This window comes from Electrophorus electricus, unplaced genomic scaffold (genome assembly GCF_041902795.1).
Source record: "Electrophorus electricus isolate QZ-2024a unplaced genomic scaffold, ASM4190279v1 Scaffold29, whole genome shotgun sequence".
Lineage (NCBI taxonomy): Eukaryota > Metazoa > Chordata > Actinopteri > Gymnotiformes > Gymnotidae > Electrophorus > Electrophorus electricus.
The window spans coordinates 1522558-1549646 of record NW_027658572.1 but is presented as its reverse complement, the minus strand read 5'-3'; positions in this window follow the sequence as shown (position 1 = coordinate 1549646).

The following is a 27089-nucleotide window of genomic DNA, read 5'->3' as shown; positions in this document are numbered from 1 at the left end:
AACTCTGTTCTTTACCTTTTTCACACTATGTAACAGCTTTGTATTCACCTTAAACACTGTTTCAGGGCAGATTGTGTTTTAGACTAAAAGGGAATACATTATAAGAAGAATCTTTACTTTGAAACTTTGTTCTTTACCTTTTTCTCACTATGAAACAGCTTTATATTCAACTTAAACACTGCTTCAGTGCAAGAGATTGTGTTTTAGACTAAAAGGGAATGCATTATAAGAAGAATCTTTACTTTGAAACTCTGTTCTTTACCTTTTTCACACTATGTAACAGCTTTGTATTCACCTTAAACACTGTTTCAGGGCAAGAGATTGTGTTTTAGACTAAAAGGGAATGCATTATAAGAAGAATCTTTACTTTGAAACTCTGTTCTTTACCTTTTTCACACTATGTAACAGCTTTGTATTCACCTTAAACACTGTTTCAGGGCAGATTGTGTTTTAGACTAAAAGGGAATACATTATAAGAAGAATCTTTACTTTGAAACTTTGTTCTTTACCTTTTTCTCACTATGAAACAGCTTTATATTCAACTTAAACACTGCTTCAGTGCAAGAGATTGTGTTTTAGAGTAAAAGGGAATGCATTATAAGAAGAATCTTTACTTTGAAACTCTGTTCTTTACCTTTTTCACACTATGAAACAGCTTTGTATTCACCTTAAACACTGTTTCAGGGCAGATTGTGTTTTAGACTAAAAGGGAATACATTATAAGAAGAATCTTTACTTTGAAACTCTGTTCTTTACCTTTTTCTCACTATGAAACAGCTTTATATTCAACTTAAACACTGCTTCAGGGCAAGAGATTGTGTTTTAGACTAAAAGGGAATGCATTATAAGAAGAATCTTTACTTTGAAACTCTGTTTTTTACCTTTTTCACACTATGAAACAGCTTTGTATTCACCTTAAACACTGTTTCAGGGCAAGATATTGTGTTTTAGACTAAAAGGGAATGCATTGTAAGAAGAATCTTTACTTTGAAACTCTGTTCTTTACCTTTTTCACACTATGAAACAGCTTTGTATTCGCCTTAAACACTGTTTCAGGGCAAAAGATTGTGTTTTAGACTAAAATAGACTGCATTATAAGAAGAATCTTTACTTTGAAACTCTGTTCTTTACCTTTTTCTCACTATGAAACAGCTTTATATTCAACTTAAACACTGCTTCAGTGCAAGAGATTGTGTTTTAGACTAAAAGGGAATGCATTATAAGAAGAATCTTTACTTTGAAACTCTGTTCTTTACCTTTTTCACACTATGAAACAGCTTTATATTCAACTTAAACACTGTTTCAGGGCAAGAGATTGTGTTTTAGACTAAAATAGACTGCATTATAAGAAGAATCTTTACTTTGAAACTCTGTTCTTTACCTTTTTCACACTATGAAACAGCTTTGTATTCACCTTAAACACTGTTTCAGGGCAAGAGATTGTGTTTTAGACTAAAAGGGAATGCATTGTAAGAAGAATCTTTACTTTGAAACTCTGTTCTTTACCTTTTTCACACTATGTAACAGCTTTGTATTCACCATAAACACTGTTTCAGGGCAGATTGTGTTTTAGACTAAAAGGGAATACATTATAAGAAGAATCTTTACTTTGAAACTCTGTTCTTTACCTTTTTCTCACTATGAAACAGCTTTATATTCAACTTAAACACTGCTTCAGGGCAAGAGATTGTGTTTTAGACTAAAAGGGAATGCATTATAAGAAGAATCTTTACTTTGAAACTCTGTTCTTTACCTTTTTCACACTATGTAACAGCTTTGTTTCATGAAACAGCTTTGAAACAGCTTTGTATTCAACTTAAACACTGTTTCAGAGCTAGACATCTTGTTTTTAACCAAACTGAATAACTTACAATATGTTAAGAAAACACATATTTCAAATGAAAAGAGTTTATAACAAGGGAAGATCAAGTTGTTTGTAATATGACCAATTAAAGTAATTGCAATTCTGTTTGTACACTTCTAACCAAAAAGAAGCAGGGCTTCTATGCATTGTAATCAGCTTATACACCATTTCAGAGCAAGACATCTTGTTTTTAACCAAACTGAATAACTTACAATATCCTAAGAAAACACATATTTCAAGTGAAAAGAGTTTATCCAGGGGAGAACAAGTTGTTTTAACATGGTTCTAATGTGACCCTTGAAAGTAATTGCAACTCTGTTTTTACACCTCTAACCAGAAGGAGGCAACGTTTCCACGCATTATAATTGGCTTATACATAGTTTCAGAGTAAGAAATATTGTTTTTAACCAAACTGAACAACTAAAAGGGAATGCATTATAAGAAGAATATTTACTTTGAAACTCTGTTCTTTACCTTTTAAACAATATGAAACAGCTTTGTATTCACCTTAAACACTGTTTCAGGGCAAGAGATTGTGTTTTAGACTAAAAGGGAATGCATTGTAAGAAGAATCTTTACTTTGAAACTCTGTTCTTTACCTTTTTCTCACTATGAAACAGCTTTGTATTCACCTTAAACACTGTTTCAGGGCAAGAGATTGTGTTTTAGACTAAAAGGGAATGCATTATAAGAAGAATCTTTACTTTGAAACTCTGTTCTTTACCTTTTTCACACTATGAAACAGCTTTGTATTCACCTTAAACACTGTTTCAGGGCAAGAGATTGTGTTTTAGACTAAAAGGGAATGCATTGTAAGAAGAATCTTTACTTTGAAACTCTGTTCTTTACCTTTTTCTCACTATGAAACAGCTTTGTATTCACCTTAAACACTGTTTCAGGGCAAGAGATTGTGTTTTAGACTAAAATAGACTGCATTATAAGAAGAATCTTTACTTTGAAACTCTGTTCTTTACCTTTTTCACACTATGTAACAGCTTTGTATTCACCTTAAACACTGTTTCAGGGCAGATTGTGTTTTAGACTAAAAGGGAATACATTATAAGAAGAATCTTTACTTTGAAACTTTGTTCTTTACCTTTTTCTCACTATGAAACAGCTTTATATTCAACTTAAACACTGCTTCAGTGCAAGAGATTGTGTTTTAGACTAAAAGGGAATGCATTATAAGAAGAATCTTTACTTTGAAACTCTGTTCTTTACCTTTTTCACACTATGTAACAGCTTTGTATTCACCTTAAACACTGTTTCAGGGCAGATTGTGTTTTAGACTAAAAGGGAATACATTATAAGAAGAATCTTTACTTTGAAACTTTGTTCTTTACCTTTTTCTCACTATGAAACAGCTTTATATTCAACTTAAACACTGCTTCAGTGCAAGAGATTGTGTTTTAGAGTAAAAGGGAATGCATTATAAGAAGAATCTTTACTTTGAAACTCTGTTCTTTACCTTTTTCACACTATGTAACAGCTTTGTATTCACCTTAAACACTGTTTCAGGGCAGATTGTGTTTTAGACTAAAAGGGAATACATTATAAGAAGAATCTTTACTTTGAAACTTTGTTCTTTACCTTTTTCTCACTATGAAACAGCTTTATATTCAACTTAAACACTGCTTCAGTGCAAGAGATTGTGTTTTAGACTAAAAGGGAATGCATTATAAGAAGAATCTTTACTTTGAAACTCTGTTCTTTACCTTTTTCACACTATGTAACAGCTTTGTATTCACCTTAAACACTGTTTCAGGGCAGATTGTGTTTTAGACTAAAAGGGAATACATTTTAAGAAGAATCTTTACTTTGAAACTCTGTTCTTTACCTTTTTCTCACTATGAAACAGCTTTATATTCAACTTAAACACTGCTTCAGGGCAAGAGATTGTGTTTTAGACTAAAAGGGAATGCATTATAAGAAGAATCTTTACTTTGAAACTCTGTTCTTTACCTTTTTCACACTATGAAACAGCTTTGTATTCACCTTAAACACTGTTTCAGGGCAAGAGATTGTGTTTTAGACTAAAAGGTAATGCATTATAAGAAGAATCTTTACTTTGAAACTCTGTTCTTTACCTTTTTCACACTATGAAACAGCTTTGTATTCACCTTAAACACTGTTTCAGGGCAAGAGATTGTGTTTTAGACTAAAATAGACTGCATTATAAGAAGAATCTTTACTTTGAAACTCTGTTTTTTACCTTTTTCACACTATGAAACAGCTTTGTATTCACCTTAAACACTGTTTCAGGGCAGATTGTGTTTTAGACTAAAAGGGAATACATTATAAGAAGAATCTTTACTTTGAAACTTTGTTCTTTACCTTTTTCTCACTATGAAACAGCTTTATATTCAACTTAAACACTGCTTCAGTGCAAGAGATTGTGTTTTAGACTAAAAGGGAATGCATTATAAGAAGAATCTTTACTTTGAAACTCTGTTCTTTACCTTTTTCACACTATGTAACAGCTTTGTATTCACCTTAAACACTGTTTCAGGGCAGATTGTGTTTTAGACTAAAAGGGAATACATTATAAGAAGAATCTTTACTTTGAAACTTTGTTCTTTACCTTTTTCTCACTATGAAACAGCTTTATATTCAACTTAAACACTGCTTCAGTGCAAGAGATTGTGTTTTAGAGTAAAAGGGAATGCATTATAAGAAGAATCTTTACTTTGAAACTCTGTTCTTTACCTTTTTCACACTATGTAACAGCTTTGTATTCACCTTAAACACTGTTTCAGGGCAGATTGTGTTTTAGACTAAAAGGGAATACATTATAAGAAGAATCTTTACTTTGAAACTTTGTTCTTTACCTTTTTCTCACTATGAAACAGCTTTATATTCAACTTAAACACTGCTTCAGTGCAAGAGATTGTGTTTTAGACTAAAAGGGAATGCATTATAAGAAGAATCTTTACTTTGAAACTCTGTTCTTTACCTTTTTCACACTATGTAACAGCTTTGTATTCACCTTAAACACTGTTTCAGGGCAGATTGTGTTTTAGACTAAAAGGGAATACATTTTAAGAAGAATCTTTACTTTGAAACTCTGTTCTTTACCTTTTTCTCACTATGAAACAGCTTTATATTCAACTTAAACACTGCTTCAGGGCAAGAGATTGTGTTTTAGACTAAAAGGGAATGCATTATAAGAAGAATCTTTACTTTGAAACTCTGTTCTTTACCTTTTTCACACTATGAAACAGCTTTGTATTCACCTTAAACACTGTTTCAGGGCAAGAGATTGTGTTTTAGACTAAAAGGTAATGCATTATAAGAAGAATCTTTACTTTGAAACTCTGTTCTTTACCTTTTTCACACTATGAAACAGCTTTGTATTCACCTTAAACACTGTTTCAGGGCAAGAGATTGTGTTTTAGACTAAAATAGACTGCATTATAAGAAGAATCTTTACTTTGAAACTCTGTTTTTTACCTTTTTCACACTATGAAACAGCTTTGTATTCACCTTAAACACTGTTTCAGTGCAAGAGATTGTGTTTTAGACTAAAAGGTAATGCATTATAAGAAGAATCTTTACTTTGAAACTCTGTTCTTTACCTTTTTCACACTATGAAACAGCTTTGTATTCACCTTAAACACTGTTTCAGGGCAAGAGATTGTGTTTTAGACTAAAAGGGAATGCATTATAAGAAGAATCTTTACTTTGAAACTCTGTTTTTTACCTTTTTCACACTATGAAACAGCTTTGTATTCACCTTAAACACTGTTTCAGGGCAAGATATTGTGTTTTAGACTAAAAGGGAATGCATTGTAAGAAGAATCTTTACTTTGAAACTCTGTTCTTTACCTTTTTCACACTATGAAACAGCTTTGTATTCGCCTTAAACACTGTTTCAGGGCAAAAGATTGTGTTTTAGACTAAAATAGACTGCATTATAAGAAGAATCTTTACTTTGAAACTCTGTTCTTTACCTTTTTCTCACTATGAAACAGCTTTATATTCAACTTAAACACTGCTTCAGGGCAAGATATTGTGTTTTAGACTAAAAGGGAATGCATTGTCAGAAGAATCTTTACTTTGAAACTCTGTTCTTTACCTTTTTCACACTATGAAACAGCTTTGTATTCGCCTTAAACACTGTTTCAGGGCAAAAGATTGTGTTTTAGACTAAAATAGACTGCATTATAAGAAGAATCTTTACTTTGAAACTCTGTTCTTTACCTTTTTCTCACTATGAAACAGCTTTGTATTCAACTTAAACACTGTTTCAGGGCAAGAGATTGTGTTTTAGACTAAAAGGGAATGCATTATAAGAAGAATCTTTACTTTGAAACTCTGTTCTTTACCTTTTTCTCACTATGAAACAGCTTTATATTCAACTTAAACACTGCTTCAGTGCAAGAGATTGTGTTTTAGACTAAAAGGGAATGCATTATAAGAAGAATCTTTACTTTGAAACTCTGTTCTTTACCTTTTTCACACTATGAAACAGCTTTATATTCAACTTAAACACTGTTTCAGGGCAAGAGATTGTGTTTTAGACTAAAATAGACTGCATTATAAGAAGAATCTTTACTTTGAAACTCTGTTCTTTACCTTTTTCACACTATGAAACAGCTTTGTATTCACCTTAAACACTGTTTCAGGGCAAGAGATTGTGTTTTAGACTAAAAGGGAATGCATTGTAAGAAGAATCTTTACTTTGAAACTCTGTTCTTTACCTTTTTCACACTATGTAACAGCTTTGTATTCACCTTAAACACTGTTTCAGGGCAGATTGTGTTTTAGACTAAAAGGGAATACATTATAAGAAGAATCTTTACTTTGAAACTCTGTTCTTTACCTTTTTCTCACTATGTAACAGCTTTGTATTCACCTTAAACACTGTTTCAGGGCAGATTGTGTTTTAGACTAAAAGGGAATACATTATAAGAAGAATCTTTACTTTGAAACTTTGTTCTTTACCTTTTTCTCACTATGAAACAGCTTTATATTCAACTTAAACACTGCTTCAGTGCAAGAGATTGTGTTTTAGACTAAAAGGGAATGCATTATAAGAAGAATCTTTACTTTGAAACTCTGTTCTTTACCTTTTTCACACTATGTAACAGCTTTGTATTCACCTTAAACACTGTTTCAGGGCAGATTGTGTTTTAGACTAAAAGGGAATACATTTTAAGAAGAATCTTTACTTTGAAACTCTGTTCTTTACCTTTTTCTCACTATGAAACAGCTTTATATTCAACTTAAACACTGCTTCAGGGCAAGAGATTGTGTTTTAGACTAAAAGGGAATGCATTATAAGAAGAATCTTTACTTTGAAACTCTGTTCTTTACCTTTTTCACACTATGAAACAGCTTTGTATTCACCTTAAACACTGTTTCAGGGCAAGAGATTGTGTTTTAGACTAAAAGGTAATGCATTATAAGAAGAATCTTTACTTTGAAACTCTGTTCTTTACCTTTTTCACACTATGAAACAGCTTTGTATTCACCTTAAACACTGTTTCAGGGCAAGAGATTGTCTTTTAGACTAAAAGGGAATGCATTATAAGAAGAATCTTTACTTTGAAACTCTGTTTTTTACCTTTTTCACACTATGAAACAGCTTTGTATTCACCTTAAACACTGTTTCAGGGCAAGATATTGTGTTTTAGACTAAAAGGGAATGCATTGTAAGAAGAATCTTTACTTTGAAACTCTGTTCTTTACCTTTTTCACACTATGAAACAGCTTTGTATTCGCCTTAAACACTGTTTCAGGGCAAAAGATTGTGTTTTAGACTAAAATAGACTGCATTATAAGAAGAATCTTTACTTTGAAACTCTGTTCTTTACCTTTTTCTCACTATGAAACAGCTTTATATTCAACTTAAACACTGCTTCAGGGCAAGATATTGTGTTTTAGACTAAAAGGGAATGCATTGTCAGAAGAATCTTTACTTTGAAACTCTGTTCTTTACCTTTTTCACACTATGAAACAGCTTTGTATTCGCCTTAAACACTGTTTCAGGGCAAAAGATTGTGTTTTAGACTAAAATAGACTGCATTATAAGAAGAATCTTTACTTTGAAACTCTGTTCTTTACCTTTTTCTCACTATGAAACAGCTTTGTATTCAACTTAAACACTGTTTCAGGGCAAGAGATTGTGTTTTAGACTAAAAGGGAATGCATTATAAGAAGAATCTTTACTTTGAAACTCTGTTCTTTACCTTTTTCTCACTATGAAACAGCTTTATATTCAACTTAAACACTGCTTCAGTGCAAGAGATTGTGTTTTAGACTAAAAGGGAATGCATTATAAGAAGAATCTTTACTTTGAAACTCTGTTCTTTACCTTTTAAACAATATGAAACAGCTTTGTATTCACCTTAAACACTGTTTCAGGGCAAGAGATTGTGTTTTAGACTAAAAGGGAATGCATTATAAGAAGAATCTTTACTTTGAAACTCTGTTCTTTACCTTTTTCACACTATGTAACAGCTTTGTTTCATGAAACAGCTTTGTATTCAACTTAAACACTGTTTCAGAGCTAGACATCTTGTTTTTAACCAAACTGAATAACTTACAATATGTTAAGAAAACACATATTTCAAATGAAAAGAGTTTATAACAAGGGGAGATCAAGTTGTTTGTAATATGACCAATTAAAGTAATTGCAATTCTGTTTGTACACTTCTAACCAAAAAGAAGCAGGGCTTCTATGCATTGTAATCAGCTTATACACCATTTCAGAGCAAGACATCTTGTTTTTAACCAAACTGAATAACTTACAATATCCTAAGAAAACACATATTTCAAGTGAAAAGAGTTTATCCAGGGGAGAACAAGTTGTTTTAACATGGTTCTAATGTGACCCTTGAAAGTAATTGCAACTCTGTTTTTACACCTCTAACCACAAGGAGGCAACGTTTCCACGCATTATAATTGGCTTATACATAGTTTCAGAGTAAGAAATATTGTTTTTAACCAAACTGAACAACTAAAAGGGAATGCATTATAAGAAGAATGTTTACTTTGAAACTCTGTTCTTTACCTTTTAAACAATATGAAACAGCTTTGTATTCACCTTAAACACTGTTTCAGGGCAAGAGATTGTGTTTTAGACTAAAAGGGAATGCATTGTAAGAAGAATCTTTACTTTGAAACTCTGTTCTTTACCTTTTTCTCACTATGAAACAGCTTTGTATTCACCTTAAACACTGTTTCAGGGCAAGAGATTGTGTTTTAGACTAAAAGGGAATGCATTATAAGAAGAATCTTTACTTTGAAACTCTGTTCTTTACCTTTTTCACACTATGAAACAGCTTTGTATTCACCTTAAACACTGTTTCAGGGCAAGAGATTGTGTTTTAGACTAAAAGGTAATGCATTATAAGAAGAATCTTTACTTTGAAACTCTGTTCTTTACCTTTTTCACACTATGAAACAGCTTTGTATTCACCTTAAACACTGTTTCAGGGCAAGAGATTGTGTTTTAGACTAAAATAGACTGCATTATAAGAAGAATCTTTACTTTGAAACTCTGTTTTTTACCTTTTTCACACTATGAAACAGCTTTGTATTCACCTTAAACACTGTTTCAGTGCAAGAGATTGTGTTTTAGACTAAAAGGTAATGCATTATAAGAAGAATCTTTACTTTGAAACTCTGTTCTTTACCTTTTTCACACTATGAAACAGCTTTGTATTCACCTTAAACACTGTTTCAGGGCAAGAGATTGTGTTTTAGACTAAAAGGGAATGCATTATAAGAAGAATCTTTACTTTGAAACTCTGTTTTTTACCTTTTTCACACTATGAAACAGCTTTGTATTCACCTTAAACACTGTTTCAGGGCAAGATATTGTGTTTTAGACTAAAAGGGAATGCATTGTAAGAAGAATCTTTACTTTGAAACTCTGTTCTTTACCTTTTTCACACTATGAAACAGCTTTGTATTCGCCTTAAACACTGTTTCAGGGCAAAAGATTGTGTTTTAGACTAAAATAGACTGCATTATAAGAAGAATCTTTACTTTGAAACTCTGTTCTTTACCTTTTTCTCACTATGAAACAGCTTTATATTCAACTTAAACACTGCTTCAGGGCAAGATATTGTGTTTTAGACTAAAAGGGAATGCATTGTCAGAAGAATCTTTACTTTGAAACTCTGTTCTTTACCTTTTTCACACTATGAAACAGCTTTGTATTCGCCTTAAACACTGTTTCAGGGCAAAAGATTGTGTTTTAGACTAAAATAGACTGCATTATAAGAAGAATCTTTACTTTGAAACTCTGTTCTTTACCTTTTTCTCACTATGAAACAGCTTTGTATTCAACTTAAACACTGTTTCAGGGCAAGAGATTGTGTTTTAGACTAAAAGGGAATGCATTATAAGAAGAATCTTTACTTTGAAACTCTGTTCTTTACCTTTTTCTCACTATGAAACAGCTTTATATTCAACTTAAACACTGCTTCAGTGCAAGAGATTGTGTTTTAGACTAAAAGGGAATGCATTATAAGAAGAATCTTTACTTTGAAACTCTGTTCTTTACCTTTTAAACAATATGAAACAGCTTTGTATTCACCTTAAACACTGTTTCAGGGCAAGAGATTGTGTTTTAGACTAAAAGGGAATGCATTATAAGAAGAATCTTTACTTTGAAACTCTGTTCTTTACCTTTTTCACACTATGTAACAGCTTTGTTTCATGAAACAGCTTTGTATTCAACTTAAACACTGTTTCAGAGCTAGACATCTTGTTTTTAACCAAACTGAATAACTTACAATATGTTAAGAAAACACATATTTCAAATGAAAAGAGTTTATAACAAGGGGAGATCAAGTTGTTTGTAATATGACCAATTAAAGTAATTGCAATTCTGTTTGTACACTTCTAACCAAAAAGAAGCAGGGCTTCTATGCATTGTAATCAGCTTATACACCATTTCAGAGCAAGACATCTTGTTTTTAACCAAACTGAATAACTTACAATATCCTAAGAAAACACATATTTCAAGTGAAAAGAGTTTATCCAGGGGAGAACAAGTTGTTTTAACATGGTTCTAATGTGACCCTTGAAAGTAATTGCAACTCTGTTTTTACACCTCTAACCAGAAGGAGGCAACGTTTCCACGCATTATAATTGGCTTATACATAGTTTCAGAGTAAGAAATATTGTTTTTAACCAAACTGAACAACTAAAAGGGAATGCATTATAAGAAGAATATTTACTTTGAAACTCTGTTCTTTACCTTTTAAACAATATGAAACAGCTTTGTATTCACCTTAAACACTGTTTCAGGGCAAGAGATTGTGTTTTAGACTAAAAGGGAATGCATTTTAAGAAGAATCTTTACTTTGAAACTCTGTTCTTTACCTTTTTCACACTATGTAACAGCTTTGTATTCACCTTAAACACTGTTTCAGGGCAGATTGTGTTTTAGACTAAAAGGGAATACATTATAAGAAGAATCTTTACTTTGAAACTTTGTTCTTTACCTTTTTCTCACTATGAAACAGCTTTATATTCAACTTAAACACTGCTTCAGTGCAAGAGATTGTGTTTTAGACTAAAAGGGAATGCATTATAAGAAGAATCTTTACTTTGAAACTCTGTTCTTTACCTTTTTCACACTATGTAACAGCTTTGTATTCACCTTAAACACTGTTTCAGGGCAGATTGTGTTTTAGACTAAAAGGGAATACATTATAAGAAGAATCTTTACTTTGAAACTTTGTTCTTTACCTTTTTCTCACTATGAAACAGCTTTATATTCAACTTAAACACTGCTTCAGTGCAAGAGATTGTGTTTTAGACTAAAAGGGAATGCATTATAAGAAGAATCTTTACTTTGAAACTCTGTTCTTTACCTTTTTCACACTATGAAACAGCTTTGTATTCACCTTAAACACTGTTTCAGGGCAAGAGATTGTGTTTTAGACTAAAAGGTAATGCATTATAAGAAGAATCTTTACTTTGAAACTCTGTTCTTTACCTTTTTCACACTATGAAACAGCTTTGTATTCACCTTAAACACTGTTTCAGGGCAAGAGATTGTGTTTTAGACTAAAATAGACTGCATTATAAGAAGAATCTTTACTTTGAAACTCTGTTTTTTACCTTTTTCACACTATGAAACAGCTTTGTATTCACCTTAAACACTGTTTCAGTGCAAGAGATTGTGTTTTAGACTAAAAGGTAATGCATTATAAGAAGAATCTTTACTTTGAAACTCTGTTCTTTACCTTTTTCACACTATGAAACAGCTTTGTATTCACCTTAAACACTGTTTCAGGGCAAGAGATTGTGTTTTAGACTAAAAGGGAATGCATTATAAGAAGAATCTTTACTTTGAAACTCTGTTTTTTACCTTTTTCACACTATGAAACAGCTTTGTATTCACCTTAAACACTGTTTCAGGGCAAGATATTGTGTTTTAGACTAAAAGGGAATGCATTGTAAGAAGAATCTTTACTTTGAAACTCTGTTCTTTACCTTTTTCACACTATGAAACAGCTTTGTATTCGCCTTAAACACTGTTTCAGGGCAAAAGATTGTGTTTTAGACTAAAATAGACTGCATTATAAGAAGAATCTTTACTTTGAAACTCTGTTCTTTACCTTTTTCTCACTATGAAACAGCTTTATATTCAACTTAAACACTGCTTCAGGGCAAGATATTGTGTTTTAGACTAAAAGGGAATGCATTGTCAGAAGAATCTTTACTTTGAAACTCTGTTCTTTACCTTTTTCACACTATGAAACAGCTTTGTATTCGCCTTAAACACTGTTTCAGGGCAAAAGATTGTGTTTTAGACTAAAATAGACTGCATTATAAGAAGAATCTTTACTTTGAAACTCTGTTCTTTACCTTTTTCTCACTATGAAACAGCTTTGTATTCAACTTAAACACTGTTTCAGGGCAAGAGATTGTGTTTTAGACTAAAAGGGAATGCATTATAAGAAGAATCTTTACTTTGAAACTCTGTTCTTTACCTTTTTCTCACTATGAAACAGCTTTATATTCAACTTAAACACTGCTTCAGTGCAAGAGATTGTGTTTTAGACTAAAAGGGAATGCATTATAAGAAGAATCTTTACTTTGAAACTCTGTTCTTTACCTTTTAAACAATATGAAACAGCTTTGTATTCACCTTAAACACTGTTTCAGGGCAAGAGATTGTGTTTTAGACTAAAAGGGAATGCATTATAAGAAGAATCTTTACTTTGAAACTCTGTTCTTTACCTTTTTCACACTATGTAACAGCTTTGTTTCATGAAACAGCTTTGTATTCAACTTAAACACTGTTTCAGAGCTAGACATCTTGTTTTTAACCAAACTGAATAACTTACAATATGTTAAGAAAACACATATTTCAAATGAAAAGAGTTTATAACAAGGGGAGATCAAGTTGTTTGTAATATGACCAATTAAAGTAATTGCAATTCTGTTTGTACACTTCTAACCAAAAAGAAGCAGGGCTTCTATGCATTGTAATCAGCTTATACACCATTTCAGAGCAAGACATCTTGTTTTTAACCAAACTGAATAACTTACAATATCCTAAGAAAACACATATTTCAAGTGAAAAGAGTTTATCCAGGGGAGAACAAGTTGTTTTAACATGGTTCTAATGTGACCCTTGAAAGTAATTGCAACTCTGTTTTTACACCTCTAACCAGAAGGAGGCAACGTTTCCACGCATTATAATTGGCTTATACATAGTTTCAGAGTAAGAAATATTGTTTTTAACCAAACTGAACAACTAAAAGGGAATGCATTATAAGAAGAATATTTACTTTGAAACTCTGTTCTTTACCTTTTAAACAATATGAAACAGCTTTGTATTCACCTTAAACACTGTTTCAGGGCAAGAGATTGTGTTTTAGACTAAAAGGGAATGCATTATAAGAAGAATCTTTACTTTGAAACTCTGTTCTTTACCTTTTTCACACTATGTAACAGCTTTGTATTCACCTTAAACACTGTTTCAGGGCAGATTGTGTTTTAGACTAAAAGGGAATACATTATAAGAAGAATCTTTACTTTGAAACTTTGTTCTTTACCTTTTTCTCACTATGAAACAGCTTTATATTCAACTTAAACACTGCTTCAGTGCAAGAGATTGTGTTTTAGACTAAAAGGGAATGCATTATAAGAAGAATCTTTACTTTGAAACTCTGTTCTTTACCTTTTTCACACTATGTAACAGCTTTGTATTCACCTTAAACACTGTTTCAGGGCAGATTGTGTTTTAGACTAAAAGGGAATACATTATAAGAAGAATCTTTACTTTGAAACTTTGTTCTTTACCTTTTTCTCACTATGAAACAGCTTTATATTCAACTTAAACACTGCTTCAGTGCAAGAGATTGTGTTTTAGACTAAAAGGGAATGCATTATAAGAAGAATCTTTACTTTGAAACTCTGTTCTTTACCTTTTTCACACTATGTAACAGCTTTGTATTCACCTTAAACACTGTTTCAGGGCAGATTGTGTTTTAGACTAAAAGGGAATACATTATAAGAAGAATCTTTACTTTGAAACTTTGTTCTTTACCTTTTTCTCACTATGAAACAGCTTTATATTCAACTTAAACACTGCTTCAGTGCAAGAGATTGTGTTTTAGACTAAAAGGGAATGCATTATAAGAAGAATCTTTACTTTGAAACTCTGTTCTTTACCTTTTTCACACTATGTAACAGCTTTGTATTCACCTTAAACACTGTTTCAGGGCAGATTGTGTTTTAGACTAAAAGGGAATACATTTTAAGAAGAATCTTTACTTTGAAACTCTGTTCTTTACCTTTTTCTCACTATGAAACAGCTTTATATTCAACTTAAACACTGCTTCAGGGCAAGAGATTGTGTTTTAGACTAAAAGGGAATGCATTATAAGAAGAATCTTTACTTTGAAACTCTGTTCTTTACCTTTTTCACACTATGAAACAGCTTTGTATTCACCTTAAACACTGTTTCAGGGCAAGAGATTGTGTTTTAGACTAAAAGGTAATGCATTATAAGAAGAATCTTTACTTTGAAACTCTGTTCTTTACCTTTTTCACACTATGAAACAGCTTTGTATTCACCTTAAACACTGTTTCAGGGCAAGAGATTGTGTTTTAGACTAAAATAGACTGCATTATAAGAAGAATCTTTACTTTGAAACTCTGTTTTTTACCTTTTTCACACTATGAAACAGCTTTGTATTCACCTTAAACACTGTTTCAGTGCAAGAGATTGTGTTTTAGACTAAAAGGTAATGCATTATAAGAAGAATCTTTACTTTGAAACTCTGTTCTTTACCTTTTTCACACTATGAAACAGCTTTGTATTCACCTTAAACACTGTTTCAGGGCAAGAGATTGTGTTTTAGACTAAAAGGGAATGCATTATAAGAAGAATCTTTACTTTGAAACTCTGTTTTTTACCTTTTTCACACTATGAAACAGCTTTGTATTCACCTTAAACACTGTTTCAGGGCAAGATATTGTGTTTTAGACTAAAAGGGAATGCATTGTAAGAAGAATCTTTACTTTGAAACTCTGTTCTTTACCTTTTTCACACTATGAAACAGCTTTGTATTCGCCTTAAACACTGTTTCAGGGCAAAAGATTGTGTTTTAGACTAAAATAGACTGCATTATAAGAAGAATCTTTACTTTGAAACTCTGTTCTTTACCTTTTTCTCACTATGAAACAGCTTTATATTCAACTTAAACACTGCTTCAGGGCAAGATATTGTGTTTTAGACTAAAAGGGAATGCATTGTCAGAAGAATCTTTACTTTGAAACTCTGTTCTTTACCTTTTTCACACTATGAAACAGCTTTGTATTCGCCTTAAACACTGTTTCAGGGCAAAAGATTGTGTTTTAGACTAAAATAGACTGCATTATAAGAAGAATCTTTACTTTGAAACTCTGTTCTTTACCTTTTTCTCACTATGAAACAGCTTTGTATTCAACTTAAACACTGTTTCAGGGCAAGAGATTGTGTTTTAGACTAAAAGGGAATGCATTATAAGAAGAATCTTTACTTTGAAACTCTGTTCTTTACCTTTTTCTCACTATGAAACAGCTTTATATTCAACTTAAACACTGCTTCAGTGCAAGAGATTGTGTTTTAGACTAAAAGGGAATGCATTATAAGAAGAATCTTTACTTTGAAACTCTGTTCTTTACCTTTTAAACAATATGAAACAGCTTTGTATTCACCTTAAACACTGTTTCAGGGCAAGAGATTGTGTTTTAGACTAAAAGGGAATGCATTATAAGAAGAATCTTTACTTTGAAACTCTGTTCTTTACCTTTTTCACACTATGTAACAGCTTTGTTTCATGAAACAGCTTTGTATTCAACTTAAACACTGTTTCAGAGCTAGACATCTTGTTTTTAACCAAACTGAATAACTTACAATATGTTAAGAAAACACATATTTCAAATGAAAAGAGTTTATAACAAGGGGAGATCAAGTTGTTTGTAATATGACCAATTAAAGTAATTGCAATTCTGTTTGTACACTTCTAACCAAAAAGAAGCAGGGCTTCTATGCATTGTAATCAGCTTATACACCATTTCAGAGCAAGACATCTTGTTTTTAACCAAACTGAATAACTTACAATATCCTAAGAAAACACATATTTCAAGTGAAAAGAGTTTATCCAGGGGAGAACAAGTTGTTTTAACATGGTTCTAATGTGACCCTTGAAAGTAATTGCAACTCTGTTTTTACACCTCTAACCAGAAGGAGGCAACGTTTCCACGCATTATAATTGGCTTATACATAGTTTCAGAGTAAGAAATATTGTTTTTAACCAAACTGAACAACTAAAAGGGAATGCATTATAAGAAGAATATTTACTTTGAAACTCTGTTCTTTACCTTTTAAACAATATGAAACAGCTTTGTATTCACCTTAAACACTGTTTCAGGGCAAGAGATTGTGTTTTAGACTAAAAGGGAATGCATTTTAAGAAGAATCTTTACTTTGAAACTCTGTTCTTTACCTTTTTCACACTATGTAACAGCTTTGTATTCACCTTAAACACTGTTTCAGGGCAGATTGTGTTTTAGACTAAAAGGGAATACATTATAAGAAGAATCTTTACTTTGAAACTTTGTTCTTTACCTTTTTCTCACTATGAAACAGCTTTATATTCAACTTAAACACTGCTTCAGTGCAAGAGATTGTGTTTTAGACTAAAAGGGAATGCATTATAAGAAGAATCTTTACTTTGAAACTCTGTTCTTTACCTTTTTCACACTATGTAACAGCTTTGTATTCACCTTAAACACTGTTTCAGGGCAGATTGTGTTTTAGACTAAAAGGGAATACATTATAAGAAGAATCTTTACTTTGAAACTTTGTTCTTTACCTTTTTCTCACTATGAAACAGCTTTATATTCAACTTAAACACTGCTTCAGTGCAAGAGATTGTGTTTTAGACTAAAAGGGAATGCATTATAAGAAGAATCTTTACTTTGAAACTCTGTTCTTTACCTTTTTCACACTATGTAACAGCTTTGTTTCATGAAACAGCTTTGTATTCAACTTAAACACTGTTTCAGAGCTAGACATCTTGTTTTTAACCAAACTGAATAACTTACAATATGTTAAGAAAACACATATTTCAAATGAAAAGAGTTTATAACAAGGGGAGATCAAGTTGTTTGTAATATGACCAATTAAAGTAATTGCAATTCTGTTTGTACACTTCTAACCAAAAAGAAGCAGGGCTTCTATGCATTGTAATCAGCTTATACACCATTTCAGAGCAAGACATCTTGTTTTTAACCAAACTGAATAACTTACAATATCCTAAGAAAACACATATTTCAAGTGAAAAGAGTTTATCCAGGGGAGAACAAGTTGTTTTAACATGGTTCTAATGTGACCCTTGAAAGTAATTGCAACTCTGTTTTTACACCTCTAACCACAAGGAGGCAACGTTTCCACGCATTATAATTGGCTTATACATAGTTTCAGAGTAAGAAATATTGTTTTTAACCAAACTGAACAACTAAAAGGGAATGCATTATAAGAAGAATGTTTACTTTGAAACTCTGTTCTTTACCTTTTAAACAATATGAAACAGCTTTGTATTCACCTTAAACACTGTTTCAGGGCAAGAGATTGTGTTTTAGACTAAAAGGGAATGCATTGTAAGAAGAATCTTTACTTTGAAACTCTGTTCTTTACCTTTTTCTCACTATGAAACAGCTTTGTATTCACCTTAAACACTGTTTCAGGGCAAGAGATTGTGTTTTAGACTAAAAGGGAATGCATTATAAGAAGAATCTTTACTTTGAAACTCTGTTCTTTACCTTTTTCACACTATGAAACAGCTTTGTATTCACCTTAAACACTGTTTCAGGGCAAGAGATTGTGTTTTAGACTAAAAGGGAATGCATTGTAAGAAGAATCTTTACTTTGAAACTCTGTTCTTTACCTTTTTCTCACTATGAAACAGCTTTGTATTCACCTTAAACACTGTTTCAGGGCAAGAGATTGTGTTTTAGACTAAAAGGGAATGCATTATAAGAAGAATCTTTACTTTGAAACTCTGTTCTTTACCTTTTTCACACTATGAAACAGCTTTGTATTCACCTTAAACACTGTTTCAGGGCAAGAGATTGTGTTTTAGACTAAAATAGACTGCATTATAAGAAGAATCTTTACTTTGAAACTCTGTTCTTTACCTTTTTCACACTATGTAACAGCTTTGTATTCACCTTAAACACTGTTTCAGGGCAGATTGTGTTTTAGACTAAAAGGGAATACATTATAAGAAGAATCTTTACTTTGAAACTTTGTTCTTTACCTTTTTCTCACTATGAAACAGCTTTATATTCAACTTAAACACTGCTTCAGTGCAAGACATTGTGTTTTAGACTAAAAGGGAATGCATTATAAGAAGAATCTTTACTTTGAAACTCTGTTCTTTACCTTTTTCACACTATGTAACAGCTTTGTATTCACCTTAAACACTGTTTCAGGGCAGATTGTGTTTTAGACTAAAAGGGAATACATTATAAGAAGAATCTTTACTTTGAAACTTTGTTCTTTACCTTTTTCTCACTATGAAACAGCTTTATATTCAACTTAAACACTGCTTCAGTGCAAGAGATTGTGTTTTAGAGTAAAAGGGAATGCATTATAAGAAGAATCTTTACTTTGAAACTCTGTTCTTTACCTTTTTCACGCTTTGTATTCACCTTAAACACTGTTTCAGGGCAGATTGTGTTTTAGACTAAAAGGGAATACATTATAAGAAGAATCTTTACTTTGAAACTTTGTTCTTTACCTTTTTCTCACTATGAAACAGCTTTATATTCAACTTAAACACTGCTTCAGTGCAAGAGATTGTGTTTTAGACTAAAAGGGAATGCATTATAAGAAGAATCTTTACTTTGAAACTCTGTTCTTTACCTTTTTCACACTATGTAACAGCTTTGTATTCACCTTAAACACTGTTTCAGGGCAGATTGTGTTTTAGACTAAAAGGGAATACATTTTAAGAAGAATCTTTACTTTGAAACTCTGTTCTTTACCTTTTTCTCACTATGAAACAGCTTTATATTCAACTTAAACACTGCTTCAGGGCAAGAGATTGTGTTTTAGACTAAAAGGGAATGCATTATAAGAAGAATCTTTACTTTGAAACTCTGTTCTTTACCTTTTTCACACTATGAAACAGCTTTGTATTCACCTTAAACACTGTTTCAGGGCAAGAGATTGTGTTTTAGACTAAAAGGTAATGCATTATAAGAAGAATCTTTACTTTGAAACTCTGTTCTTTACCTTTTTCACACTATGAAACAGCTTTGTATTCACCTTAAACACTGTTTCAGGGCAAGAGATTGTGTTTTAGACTAAAAGGGAATGCATTATAAGAAGAATCTTTACTTTGAAACTCTGTTTTTTACCTTTTTCACACTATGAAACAGCTTTGTATTCACCTTAAACACTGTTTCAGGGCAAGATATTGTGTTTTAGACTAAACGGGAATGCATTGTAAGAAGAATCTTTACTTTGAAACTCTGTTCTTTACCTTTTTCACACTATGAAACAGCTTTGTATTCGCCTTAAACACTGTTTCAGGGCAAAAGATTGTGTTTTAGACTAAAATAGACTGCATTATAAGAAGAATCTTTACTTTGAAACTCTGTTCTTTACCTTTTTCTCACTATGAAACAGCTTTATATTCAACTTAAACACTGCTTCAGTGCAAGAGATTGTGTTTTAGACTAAAAGGGAATGCATTATAAGAAGAATCTTTACTTTGAAACTCTGTTCTTTACCTTTTTCACACTATGAAACAGCTTTATATTCAACTTAAACACTGTTTCAGGGCAAGAGATTGTGTTTTAGACTAAAATAGACTGCATTATAAGAAGAATCTTTACTTTGAAACTCTGTTCTTTACCTTTTTCACACTATGAAACAGCTTTGTATTCACCTTAAACACTGTTTCAGGGCAAGAGATTGTGTTTTAGACTAAAAGGGAATGCATTGTAAGAAGAATCTTTACTTTGAAACTCTGTTCTTTACCTTTTTCACACTATGTAACAGCTTTGTATTCACCTTAAACACTGTTTCAGGGCAGATTGTGTTTTAGACTAAAAGGGAATACATTATAAGAAGAATCTTTACTTTGAAACTCTGTTCTTTACCTTTTTCTCACTATGAAACAGCTTTATATTCAACTTAAACACTGCTTCAGGGCAAGAGATTGTGTTTTAGACTAAAAGGGAATGCATTATAAGAAGAATCTTTACTTTGAAACTCTGTTCTTTACCTTTTTCACACTATGTAACAGCTTTGTTTCATGAAACAGCTTTGAAACAGCTTTGTATTCAACTTAAACACTGTTTCAGAGCTAGACATCTTGTTTTTAACCAAACTGAATAACTTACAATATGTTAAGAAAACACATATTTCAAATGAAAAGAGTTTATAACAAGGGAAGATCAAGTTGTTTGTAATATGACCAATTAAAGTAATTGCAATTCTGTTTGTACACTTCTAACCAAAAAGAAGCAGGGCTTCTATGCATTGTAATCAGCTTATACACCATTTCAGAGCAAGACATCTTGTTTTTAACCAAACTGAATAACTTACAATATCCTAAGAAAACACATATTTCAAGTGAAAAGAGTTTATCCAGGGGAGAACAAGTTGTTTTAACATGGTTCTAATGTGACCCTTGAAAGTAATTGCAACTCTGTTTTTACACCTCTAACCAGAAGGAGGCAACGTTTCCACGCATTATAATTGGCTTATACATAGTTTCAGAGTAAGAAATATTGTTTTTAACCAAACTGAACAACTAAAAGGGAATGCATTATAAGAAGAATATTTACTTTGAAACTCTGTTCTTTACCTTTTAAACAATATGAAACAGCTTTGTATTCACCTTAAACACTGTTTCAGGGCAAGAGATTGTGTTTTAGACTAAAAGGGAATGCATTATAAGAAGAATCTTTACTTTGAAACTCTGTTCTTTACCTTTTTCACACTATGTAACAGCTTTGTATTCACCTTAAACACTGTTTCAGGGCAGATTGTGTTTTAGACTAAAAGGGAATACATTATAAGAAGAATCTTTACTTTGAAACTTTGTTCTTTACCTTTTTCTCACTATGAAACAGCTTTATATTCAACTTAAACACTGCTTCAGTGCAAGAGATTGTGTTTTAGACTAAAAGGGAATGCATTATAAGAAGAATCTTTACTTTGAAACTCTGTTCTTTACCTTTTTCACACTATGTAACAGCTTTGTATTCACCTTAAACACTGTTTCAGGGCAGATTGTGTTTTAGACTAAAAGGGAATACATTATAAGAAGAATCTTTACTTTGAAACTTTGTTCTTTACCTTTTTCTCACTATGAAACAGCTTTATATTCAACTTAAACACTGCTTCAGTGCAAGAGATTGTGTTTTAGACTAAAAGGGAATGCATTATAAGAAGAATCTTTACTTTGAAACTCTGTTCTTTACCTTTTTCACACTATGTAACAGCTTTGTATTCACCTTAAACACTGTTTCAGGGCAGATTGTGTTTTAGACTAAAAGGGAATACATTATAAGAAGAATCTTTACTTTGAAACTTTGTTCTTTACCTTTTTCTCACTATGAAACAGCTTTATATTCAACTTAAACACTGCTTCAGTGCAAGAGATTGTGTTTTAGACTAAAAGGGAATGCATTATAAGAAGAATCTTTACTTTGAAACTCTGTTCTTTACCTTTTTCACACTATGTAACAGCTTTGTATTCACCTTAAACACTGTTTCAGGGCAAGAGATTGTGTTTTAGACTAAAAGGGAATGCATTATAAGAAGAATCTTTACTTTGAAACTCTGTTCTTTACCTTTTTCACACTATGTAACAGCTTTGTATTCACCTTAAACACTGTTTCAGGGCAGATTGTGTTTTAGACTAAAAGGGAATACATTATAAGAAGAATCTTTACTTTGAAACTTTGTTCTTTACCTTTTTCTCACTATGAAACAGCTTTATATTCAACTTAAACACTGCTTCAGTGCAAGAGATTGTGTTTTAGAGTAAAAGGGAATGCATTATAAGAAGAATCTTTACTTTGAAACTCTGTTCTTTACCTTTTTCACACTATGAAACAGCTTTGTATTCACCTTAAACACTGTTTCAGGGCAGATTGTGTTTTAGACTAAAAGGGAATACATTATAAGAAGAATCTTTACTTTGAAACTCTGTTCTTTACCTTTTTCTCACTATGAAACAGCTTTATATTCAACTTAAACACTGCTTCAGGGCAAGAGATTGTGTTTTAGACTAAAAGGGAATGCATTATAAGAAGAATCTTTACTTTGAAACTCTGTTTTTTACCTTTTTCACACTATGAAACAGCTTTGTATTCACCTTAAACACTGTTTCAGGGCAAGATATTGTGTTTTAGACTAAAAGGGAATGCATTGTAAGAAGAATCTTTACTTTGAAACTCTGTTCTTTACCTTTTTCACACTATGAAACAGCTTTGTATTCGCCTTAAACACTGTTTCAGGGCAAAAGATTGTGTTTTAGACTAAAATAGACTGCATTATAAGAAGAATCTTTACTTTGAAACTCTGTTCTTTACCTTTTTCTCACTATGAAACAGCTTTATATTCAACTTAAACACTGCTTCAGTGCAAGAGATTGTGTTTTAGACTAAAAGGGAATGCATTATAAGAAGAATCTTTACTTTGAAACTCTGTTCTTTACCTTTTTCACACTATGAAACAGCTTTATATTCAACTTAAACACTGTTTCAGGGCAAGAGATTGTGTTTTAGACTAAAATAGACTGCATTATAAGAAGAATCTTTACTTTGAAACTCTGTTCTTTACCTTTTTCACACTATGAAACAGCTTTGTATTCACCTTAAACACTGTTTCAGGGCAAGAGATTGTGTTTTAGACTAAAAGGGAATGCATTGTAAGAAGAATCTTTACTTTGAAACTCTGTTCTTTACCTTTTTCACACTATGTAACAGCTTTGTATTCACCTTAAACACTGTTTCAGGGCAGATTGTGTTTTAGACTAAAAGGGAATACATTATAAGAAGAATCTTTACTTTGAAACTCTGTTCTTTACCTTTTTCTCACTATGAAACAGCTTTATATTCAACTTAAACACTGCTTCAGGGCAAGAGATTGTGTTTTAGACTAAAAGGGAATGCATTATAAGAAGAATCTTTACTTTGAAACTCTGTTCTTTACCTTTTTCACACTATGTAACAGCTTTGTTTCATGAAACAGCTTTGAAACAGCTTTGTATTCAACTTAAACACTGTTTCAGAGCTAGACATCTTGTTTTTAACCAAACTGAATAACTTACAATATGTTAAGAAAACACATATTTCAAATGAAAAGAGTTTATAACAAGGGAAGATCAAGTTGTTTGTAATATGACCAATTAAAGTAATTGCAATTCTGTTTGTACACTTCTAACCAAAAAGAAGCAGGGCTTCTATGCATTGTAATCAGCTTATACACCATTTCAGAGCAAGACATCTTGTTTTTAACCAAACTGAATAACTTACAATATCCTAAGAAAACACATATTTCAAGTGAAAAGAGTTTATCCAGGGGAGAACAAGTTGTTTTAACATGGTTCTAATGTGACCCTTGAAAGTAATTGCAACTCTGTTTTTACACCTCTAACCAGAAGGAGGCAACGTTTCCACGCATTATAATTGGCTTATACATAGTTTCAGAGTAAGAAATATTGTTTTTAACCAAACTGAACAACTAAAAGGGAATGCATTATAAGAAGAATATTTACTTTGAAACTCTGTTCTTTACCTTTTAAACAATATGAAACAGCTTTGTATTCACCTTAAACACTGTTTCAGGGCAAGAGATTGTGTTTTAGACTAAAAGGGAATGCATTGTAAGAAGAATCTTTACTTTGAAACTCTGTTCTTTACCTTTTTCTCACTATGAAACAGCTTTGTATTCACCTTAAACACTGTTTCAGGGCAAGAGATTGTGTTTTAGACTAAAAGGGAATGCATTATAAGAAGAATCTTTACTTTGAAACTCTGTTCTTTACCTTTTTCACACTATGAAACAGCTTTGTATTCACCTTAAACACTGTTTCAGGGCAAGAGATTGTGTTTTAGACTAAAAGGGAATGCATTGTAAGAAGAATCTTTACTTTGAAACTCTGTTCTTTACCTTTTTCTCACTATGAAACAGCTTTGTATTCACCTTAAACACTGTTTCAGGGCAAGAGATTGTGTTTTAGACTAAAATAGACTGCATTATAAGAAGAATCTTTACTTTGAAACTCTGTTCTTTACCTTTTTCACACTATGTAACAGCTTTGTATTCACCTTAAACACTGTTTCAGGGCAGATTGTGTTTTAGACTAAAAGGGAATACATTATAAGAAGAATCTTTACTTTGAAACTTTGTTCTTTACCTTTTTCTCACTATGAAACAGCTTTATATTCAACTTAAACACTGCTTCAGTGCAAGAGATTGTGTTTTAGACTAAAAGGGAATGCATTATAAGAAGAATCTTTACTTTGAAACTCTGTTCTTTACCTTTTTCACACTATGTAACAGCTTTGTATTCACCTTAAACACTGTTTCAGGGCAGATTGTGTATTAGACTAAAAGGGAATACATTATAAGAAGAATCTTTACTTTGAAACTTTGTTCTTTACCTTTTTCTCACTATGAAACAGCTTTATATTCAACTTAAACACTGCTTCAGTGCAAGAGATTGTGTTTTAGAGTAAAAGGGAATGCATTATAAGAAGAATCTTTACTTTGAAACTCTGTTCTTTACCTTTTTCACACTATGTAACAGCTTTGTATTCACCTTAAACACTGTTTCAGGGCAGATTGTGTTTTAGACTAAAAGGGAATACATTATAAGAAGAATCTTTACTTTGAAACTTTGTTCTTTACCTTTTTCTCACTATGAAACAGCTTTATATTCAACTTAAACACTGCTTCAGTGCAAGAGATTGTGTTTTAGACTAAAAGGGAATGCATTATAAGAAGAATCTTTACTTTGAAACTCTGTTCTTTACCTTTTTCACACTATGTAACAGCTTTGTATTCACCTTAAACACTGTTTCAGGGCAGATTGTGTTTTAGACTAAAAGGGAATACATTTTAAGAAGAATCTTTACTTTGAAACTCTGTTCTTTACCTTTTTCTCACTATGAAACAGCTTTATATTCAACTTAAACACTGCTTCAGGGCAAGAGATTGTGTTTTAGACTAAAAGGGAATGCATTATAAGAAGAATCTTTACTTTGAAACTCTGTTCTTTACCTTTTTCACACTATGAAACAGCTTTGTATTCACCTTAAACACTGTTTCAGGGCAAGAGATTGTGTTTTAGACTAAAAGGTAATGCATTATAAGAAGAATCTTTACTTTGAAACTCTGTTCTTTACCTTTTTCACACTATGAAACAGCTTTGTATTCACCTTAAACACTGTTTCAGGGCAAGAGATTGTGTTTTAGACTAAAATAGACTGCATTATAAGAAGAATCTTTACTTTGAAACTCTGTTTTTTACCTTTTTCACACTATGAAACAGCTTTGTATTCACCTTAAACACTGTTTCAGGGCAGATTGTGTTTTAGACTAAAAGGGAATACATTATAAGAAGAATCTTTACTTTGAAACTTTGTTCTTTACCTTTTTCTCACTATGAAACAGCTTTATATTCAACTTAAACACTGCTTCAGTGCAAGAGATTGTGTTTTAGACTAAAAGGGAATGCATTATAAGAAGAATCTTTACTTTGAAACTCTGTTCTTTACCTTTTTCACACTATGTAACAGCTTTGTATTCACCTTAAACACTGTTTCAGGGCAGATTGTGTTTTAGACTAAAAGGGAATACATTATAAGAAGAATCTTTACTTTGAAACTTTGTTCTTTACCTTTTTCTCACTATGAAACAGCTTTATATTCAACTTAAACACTGCTTCAGTGCAAGAGATTGTGTTTTAGAGTAAAAGGGAATGCATTATAAGAAGAATCTTTACTTTGAAACTCTGTTCTTTACCTTTTTCACACTATGTAACAGCTTTGTATTCACCTTAAACACTGTTTCAGGGCAGATTGTGTTTTAGACTAAAAGGGAATACATTATAAGAAGAATCTTTACTTTGAAACTTTGTTCTTTACCTTTTTCTCACTATGAAACAGCTTTATATTCAACTTAAACACTGCTTCAGTGCAAGAGATTGTGTTTTAGACTAAAAGGGAATGCATTATAAGAAGAATCTTTACTTTGAAACTCTGTTCTTTACCTTTTTCACACTATGTAACAGCTTTGTATTCACCTTAAACACTGTTTCAGGGCAGATTGTGTTTTAGACTAAAAGGGAATACATTTTAAGAAGAATCTTTACTTTGAAACTCTGTTCTTTACCTTTTTCTCACTATGAAACAGCTTTATATTCAACTTAAACACTGCTTCAGGGAAAGAGATTGTGTTTTAGACTAAAAGGGAATGCATTATAAGAAGAATCTTTACTTTGAAACTCTGTTCTTTACCTTTTTCACACTATGAAACAGCTTTGTATTCACCTTAAACACTGTTTCAGGGCAAGAGATTGTGTTTTAGACTAAAAGGTAATGCATTATAAGAAGAATCTTTACTTTGAAACTCTGTTCTTTACCTTTTTCACACTATGAAACAGCTTTGTATTCACCTTAAACACTGTTTCAGGGCAAGAGATTGTGTTTTAGACTAAAAGGGAATGCA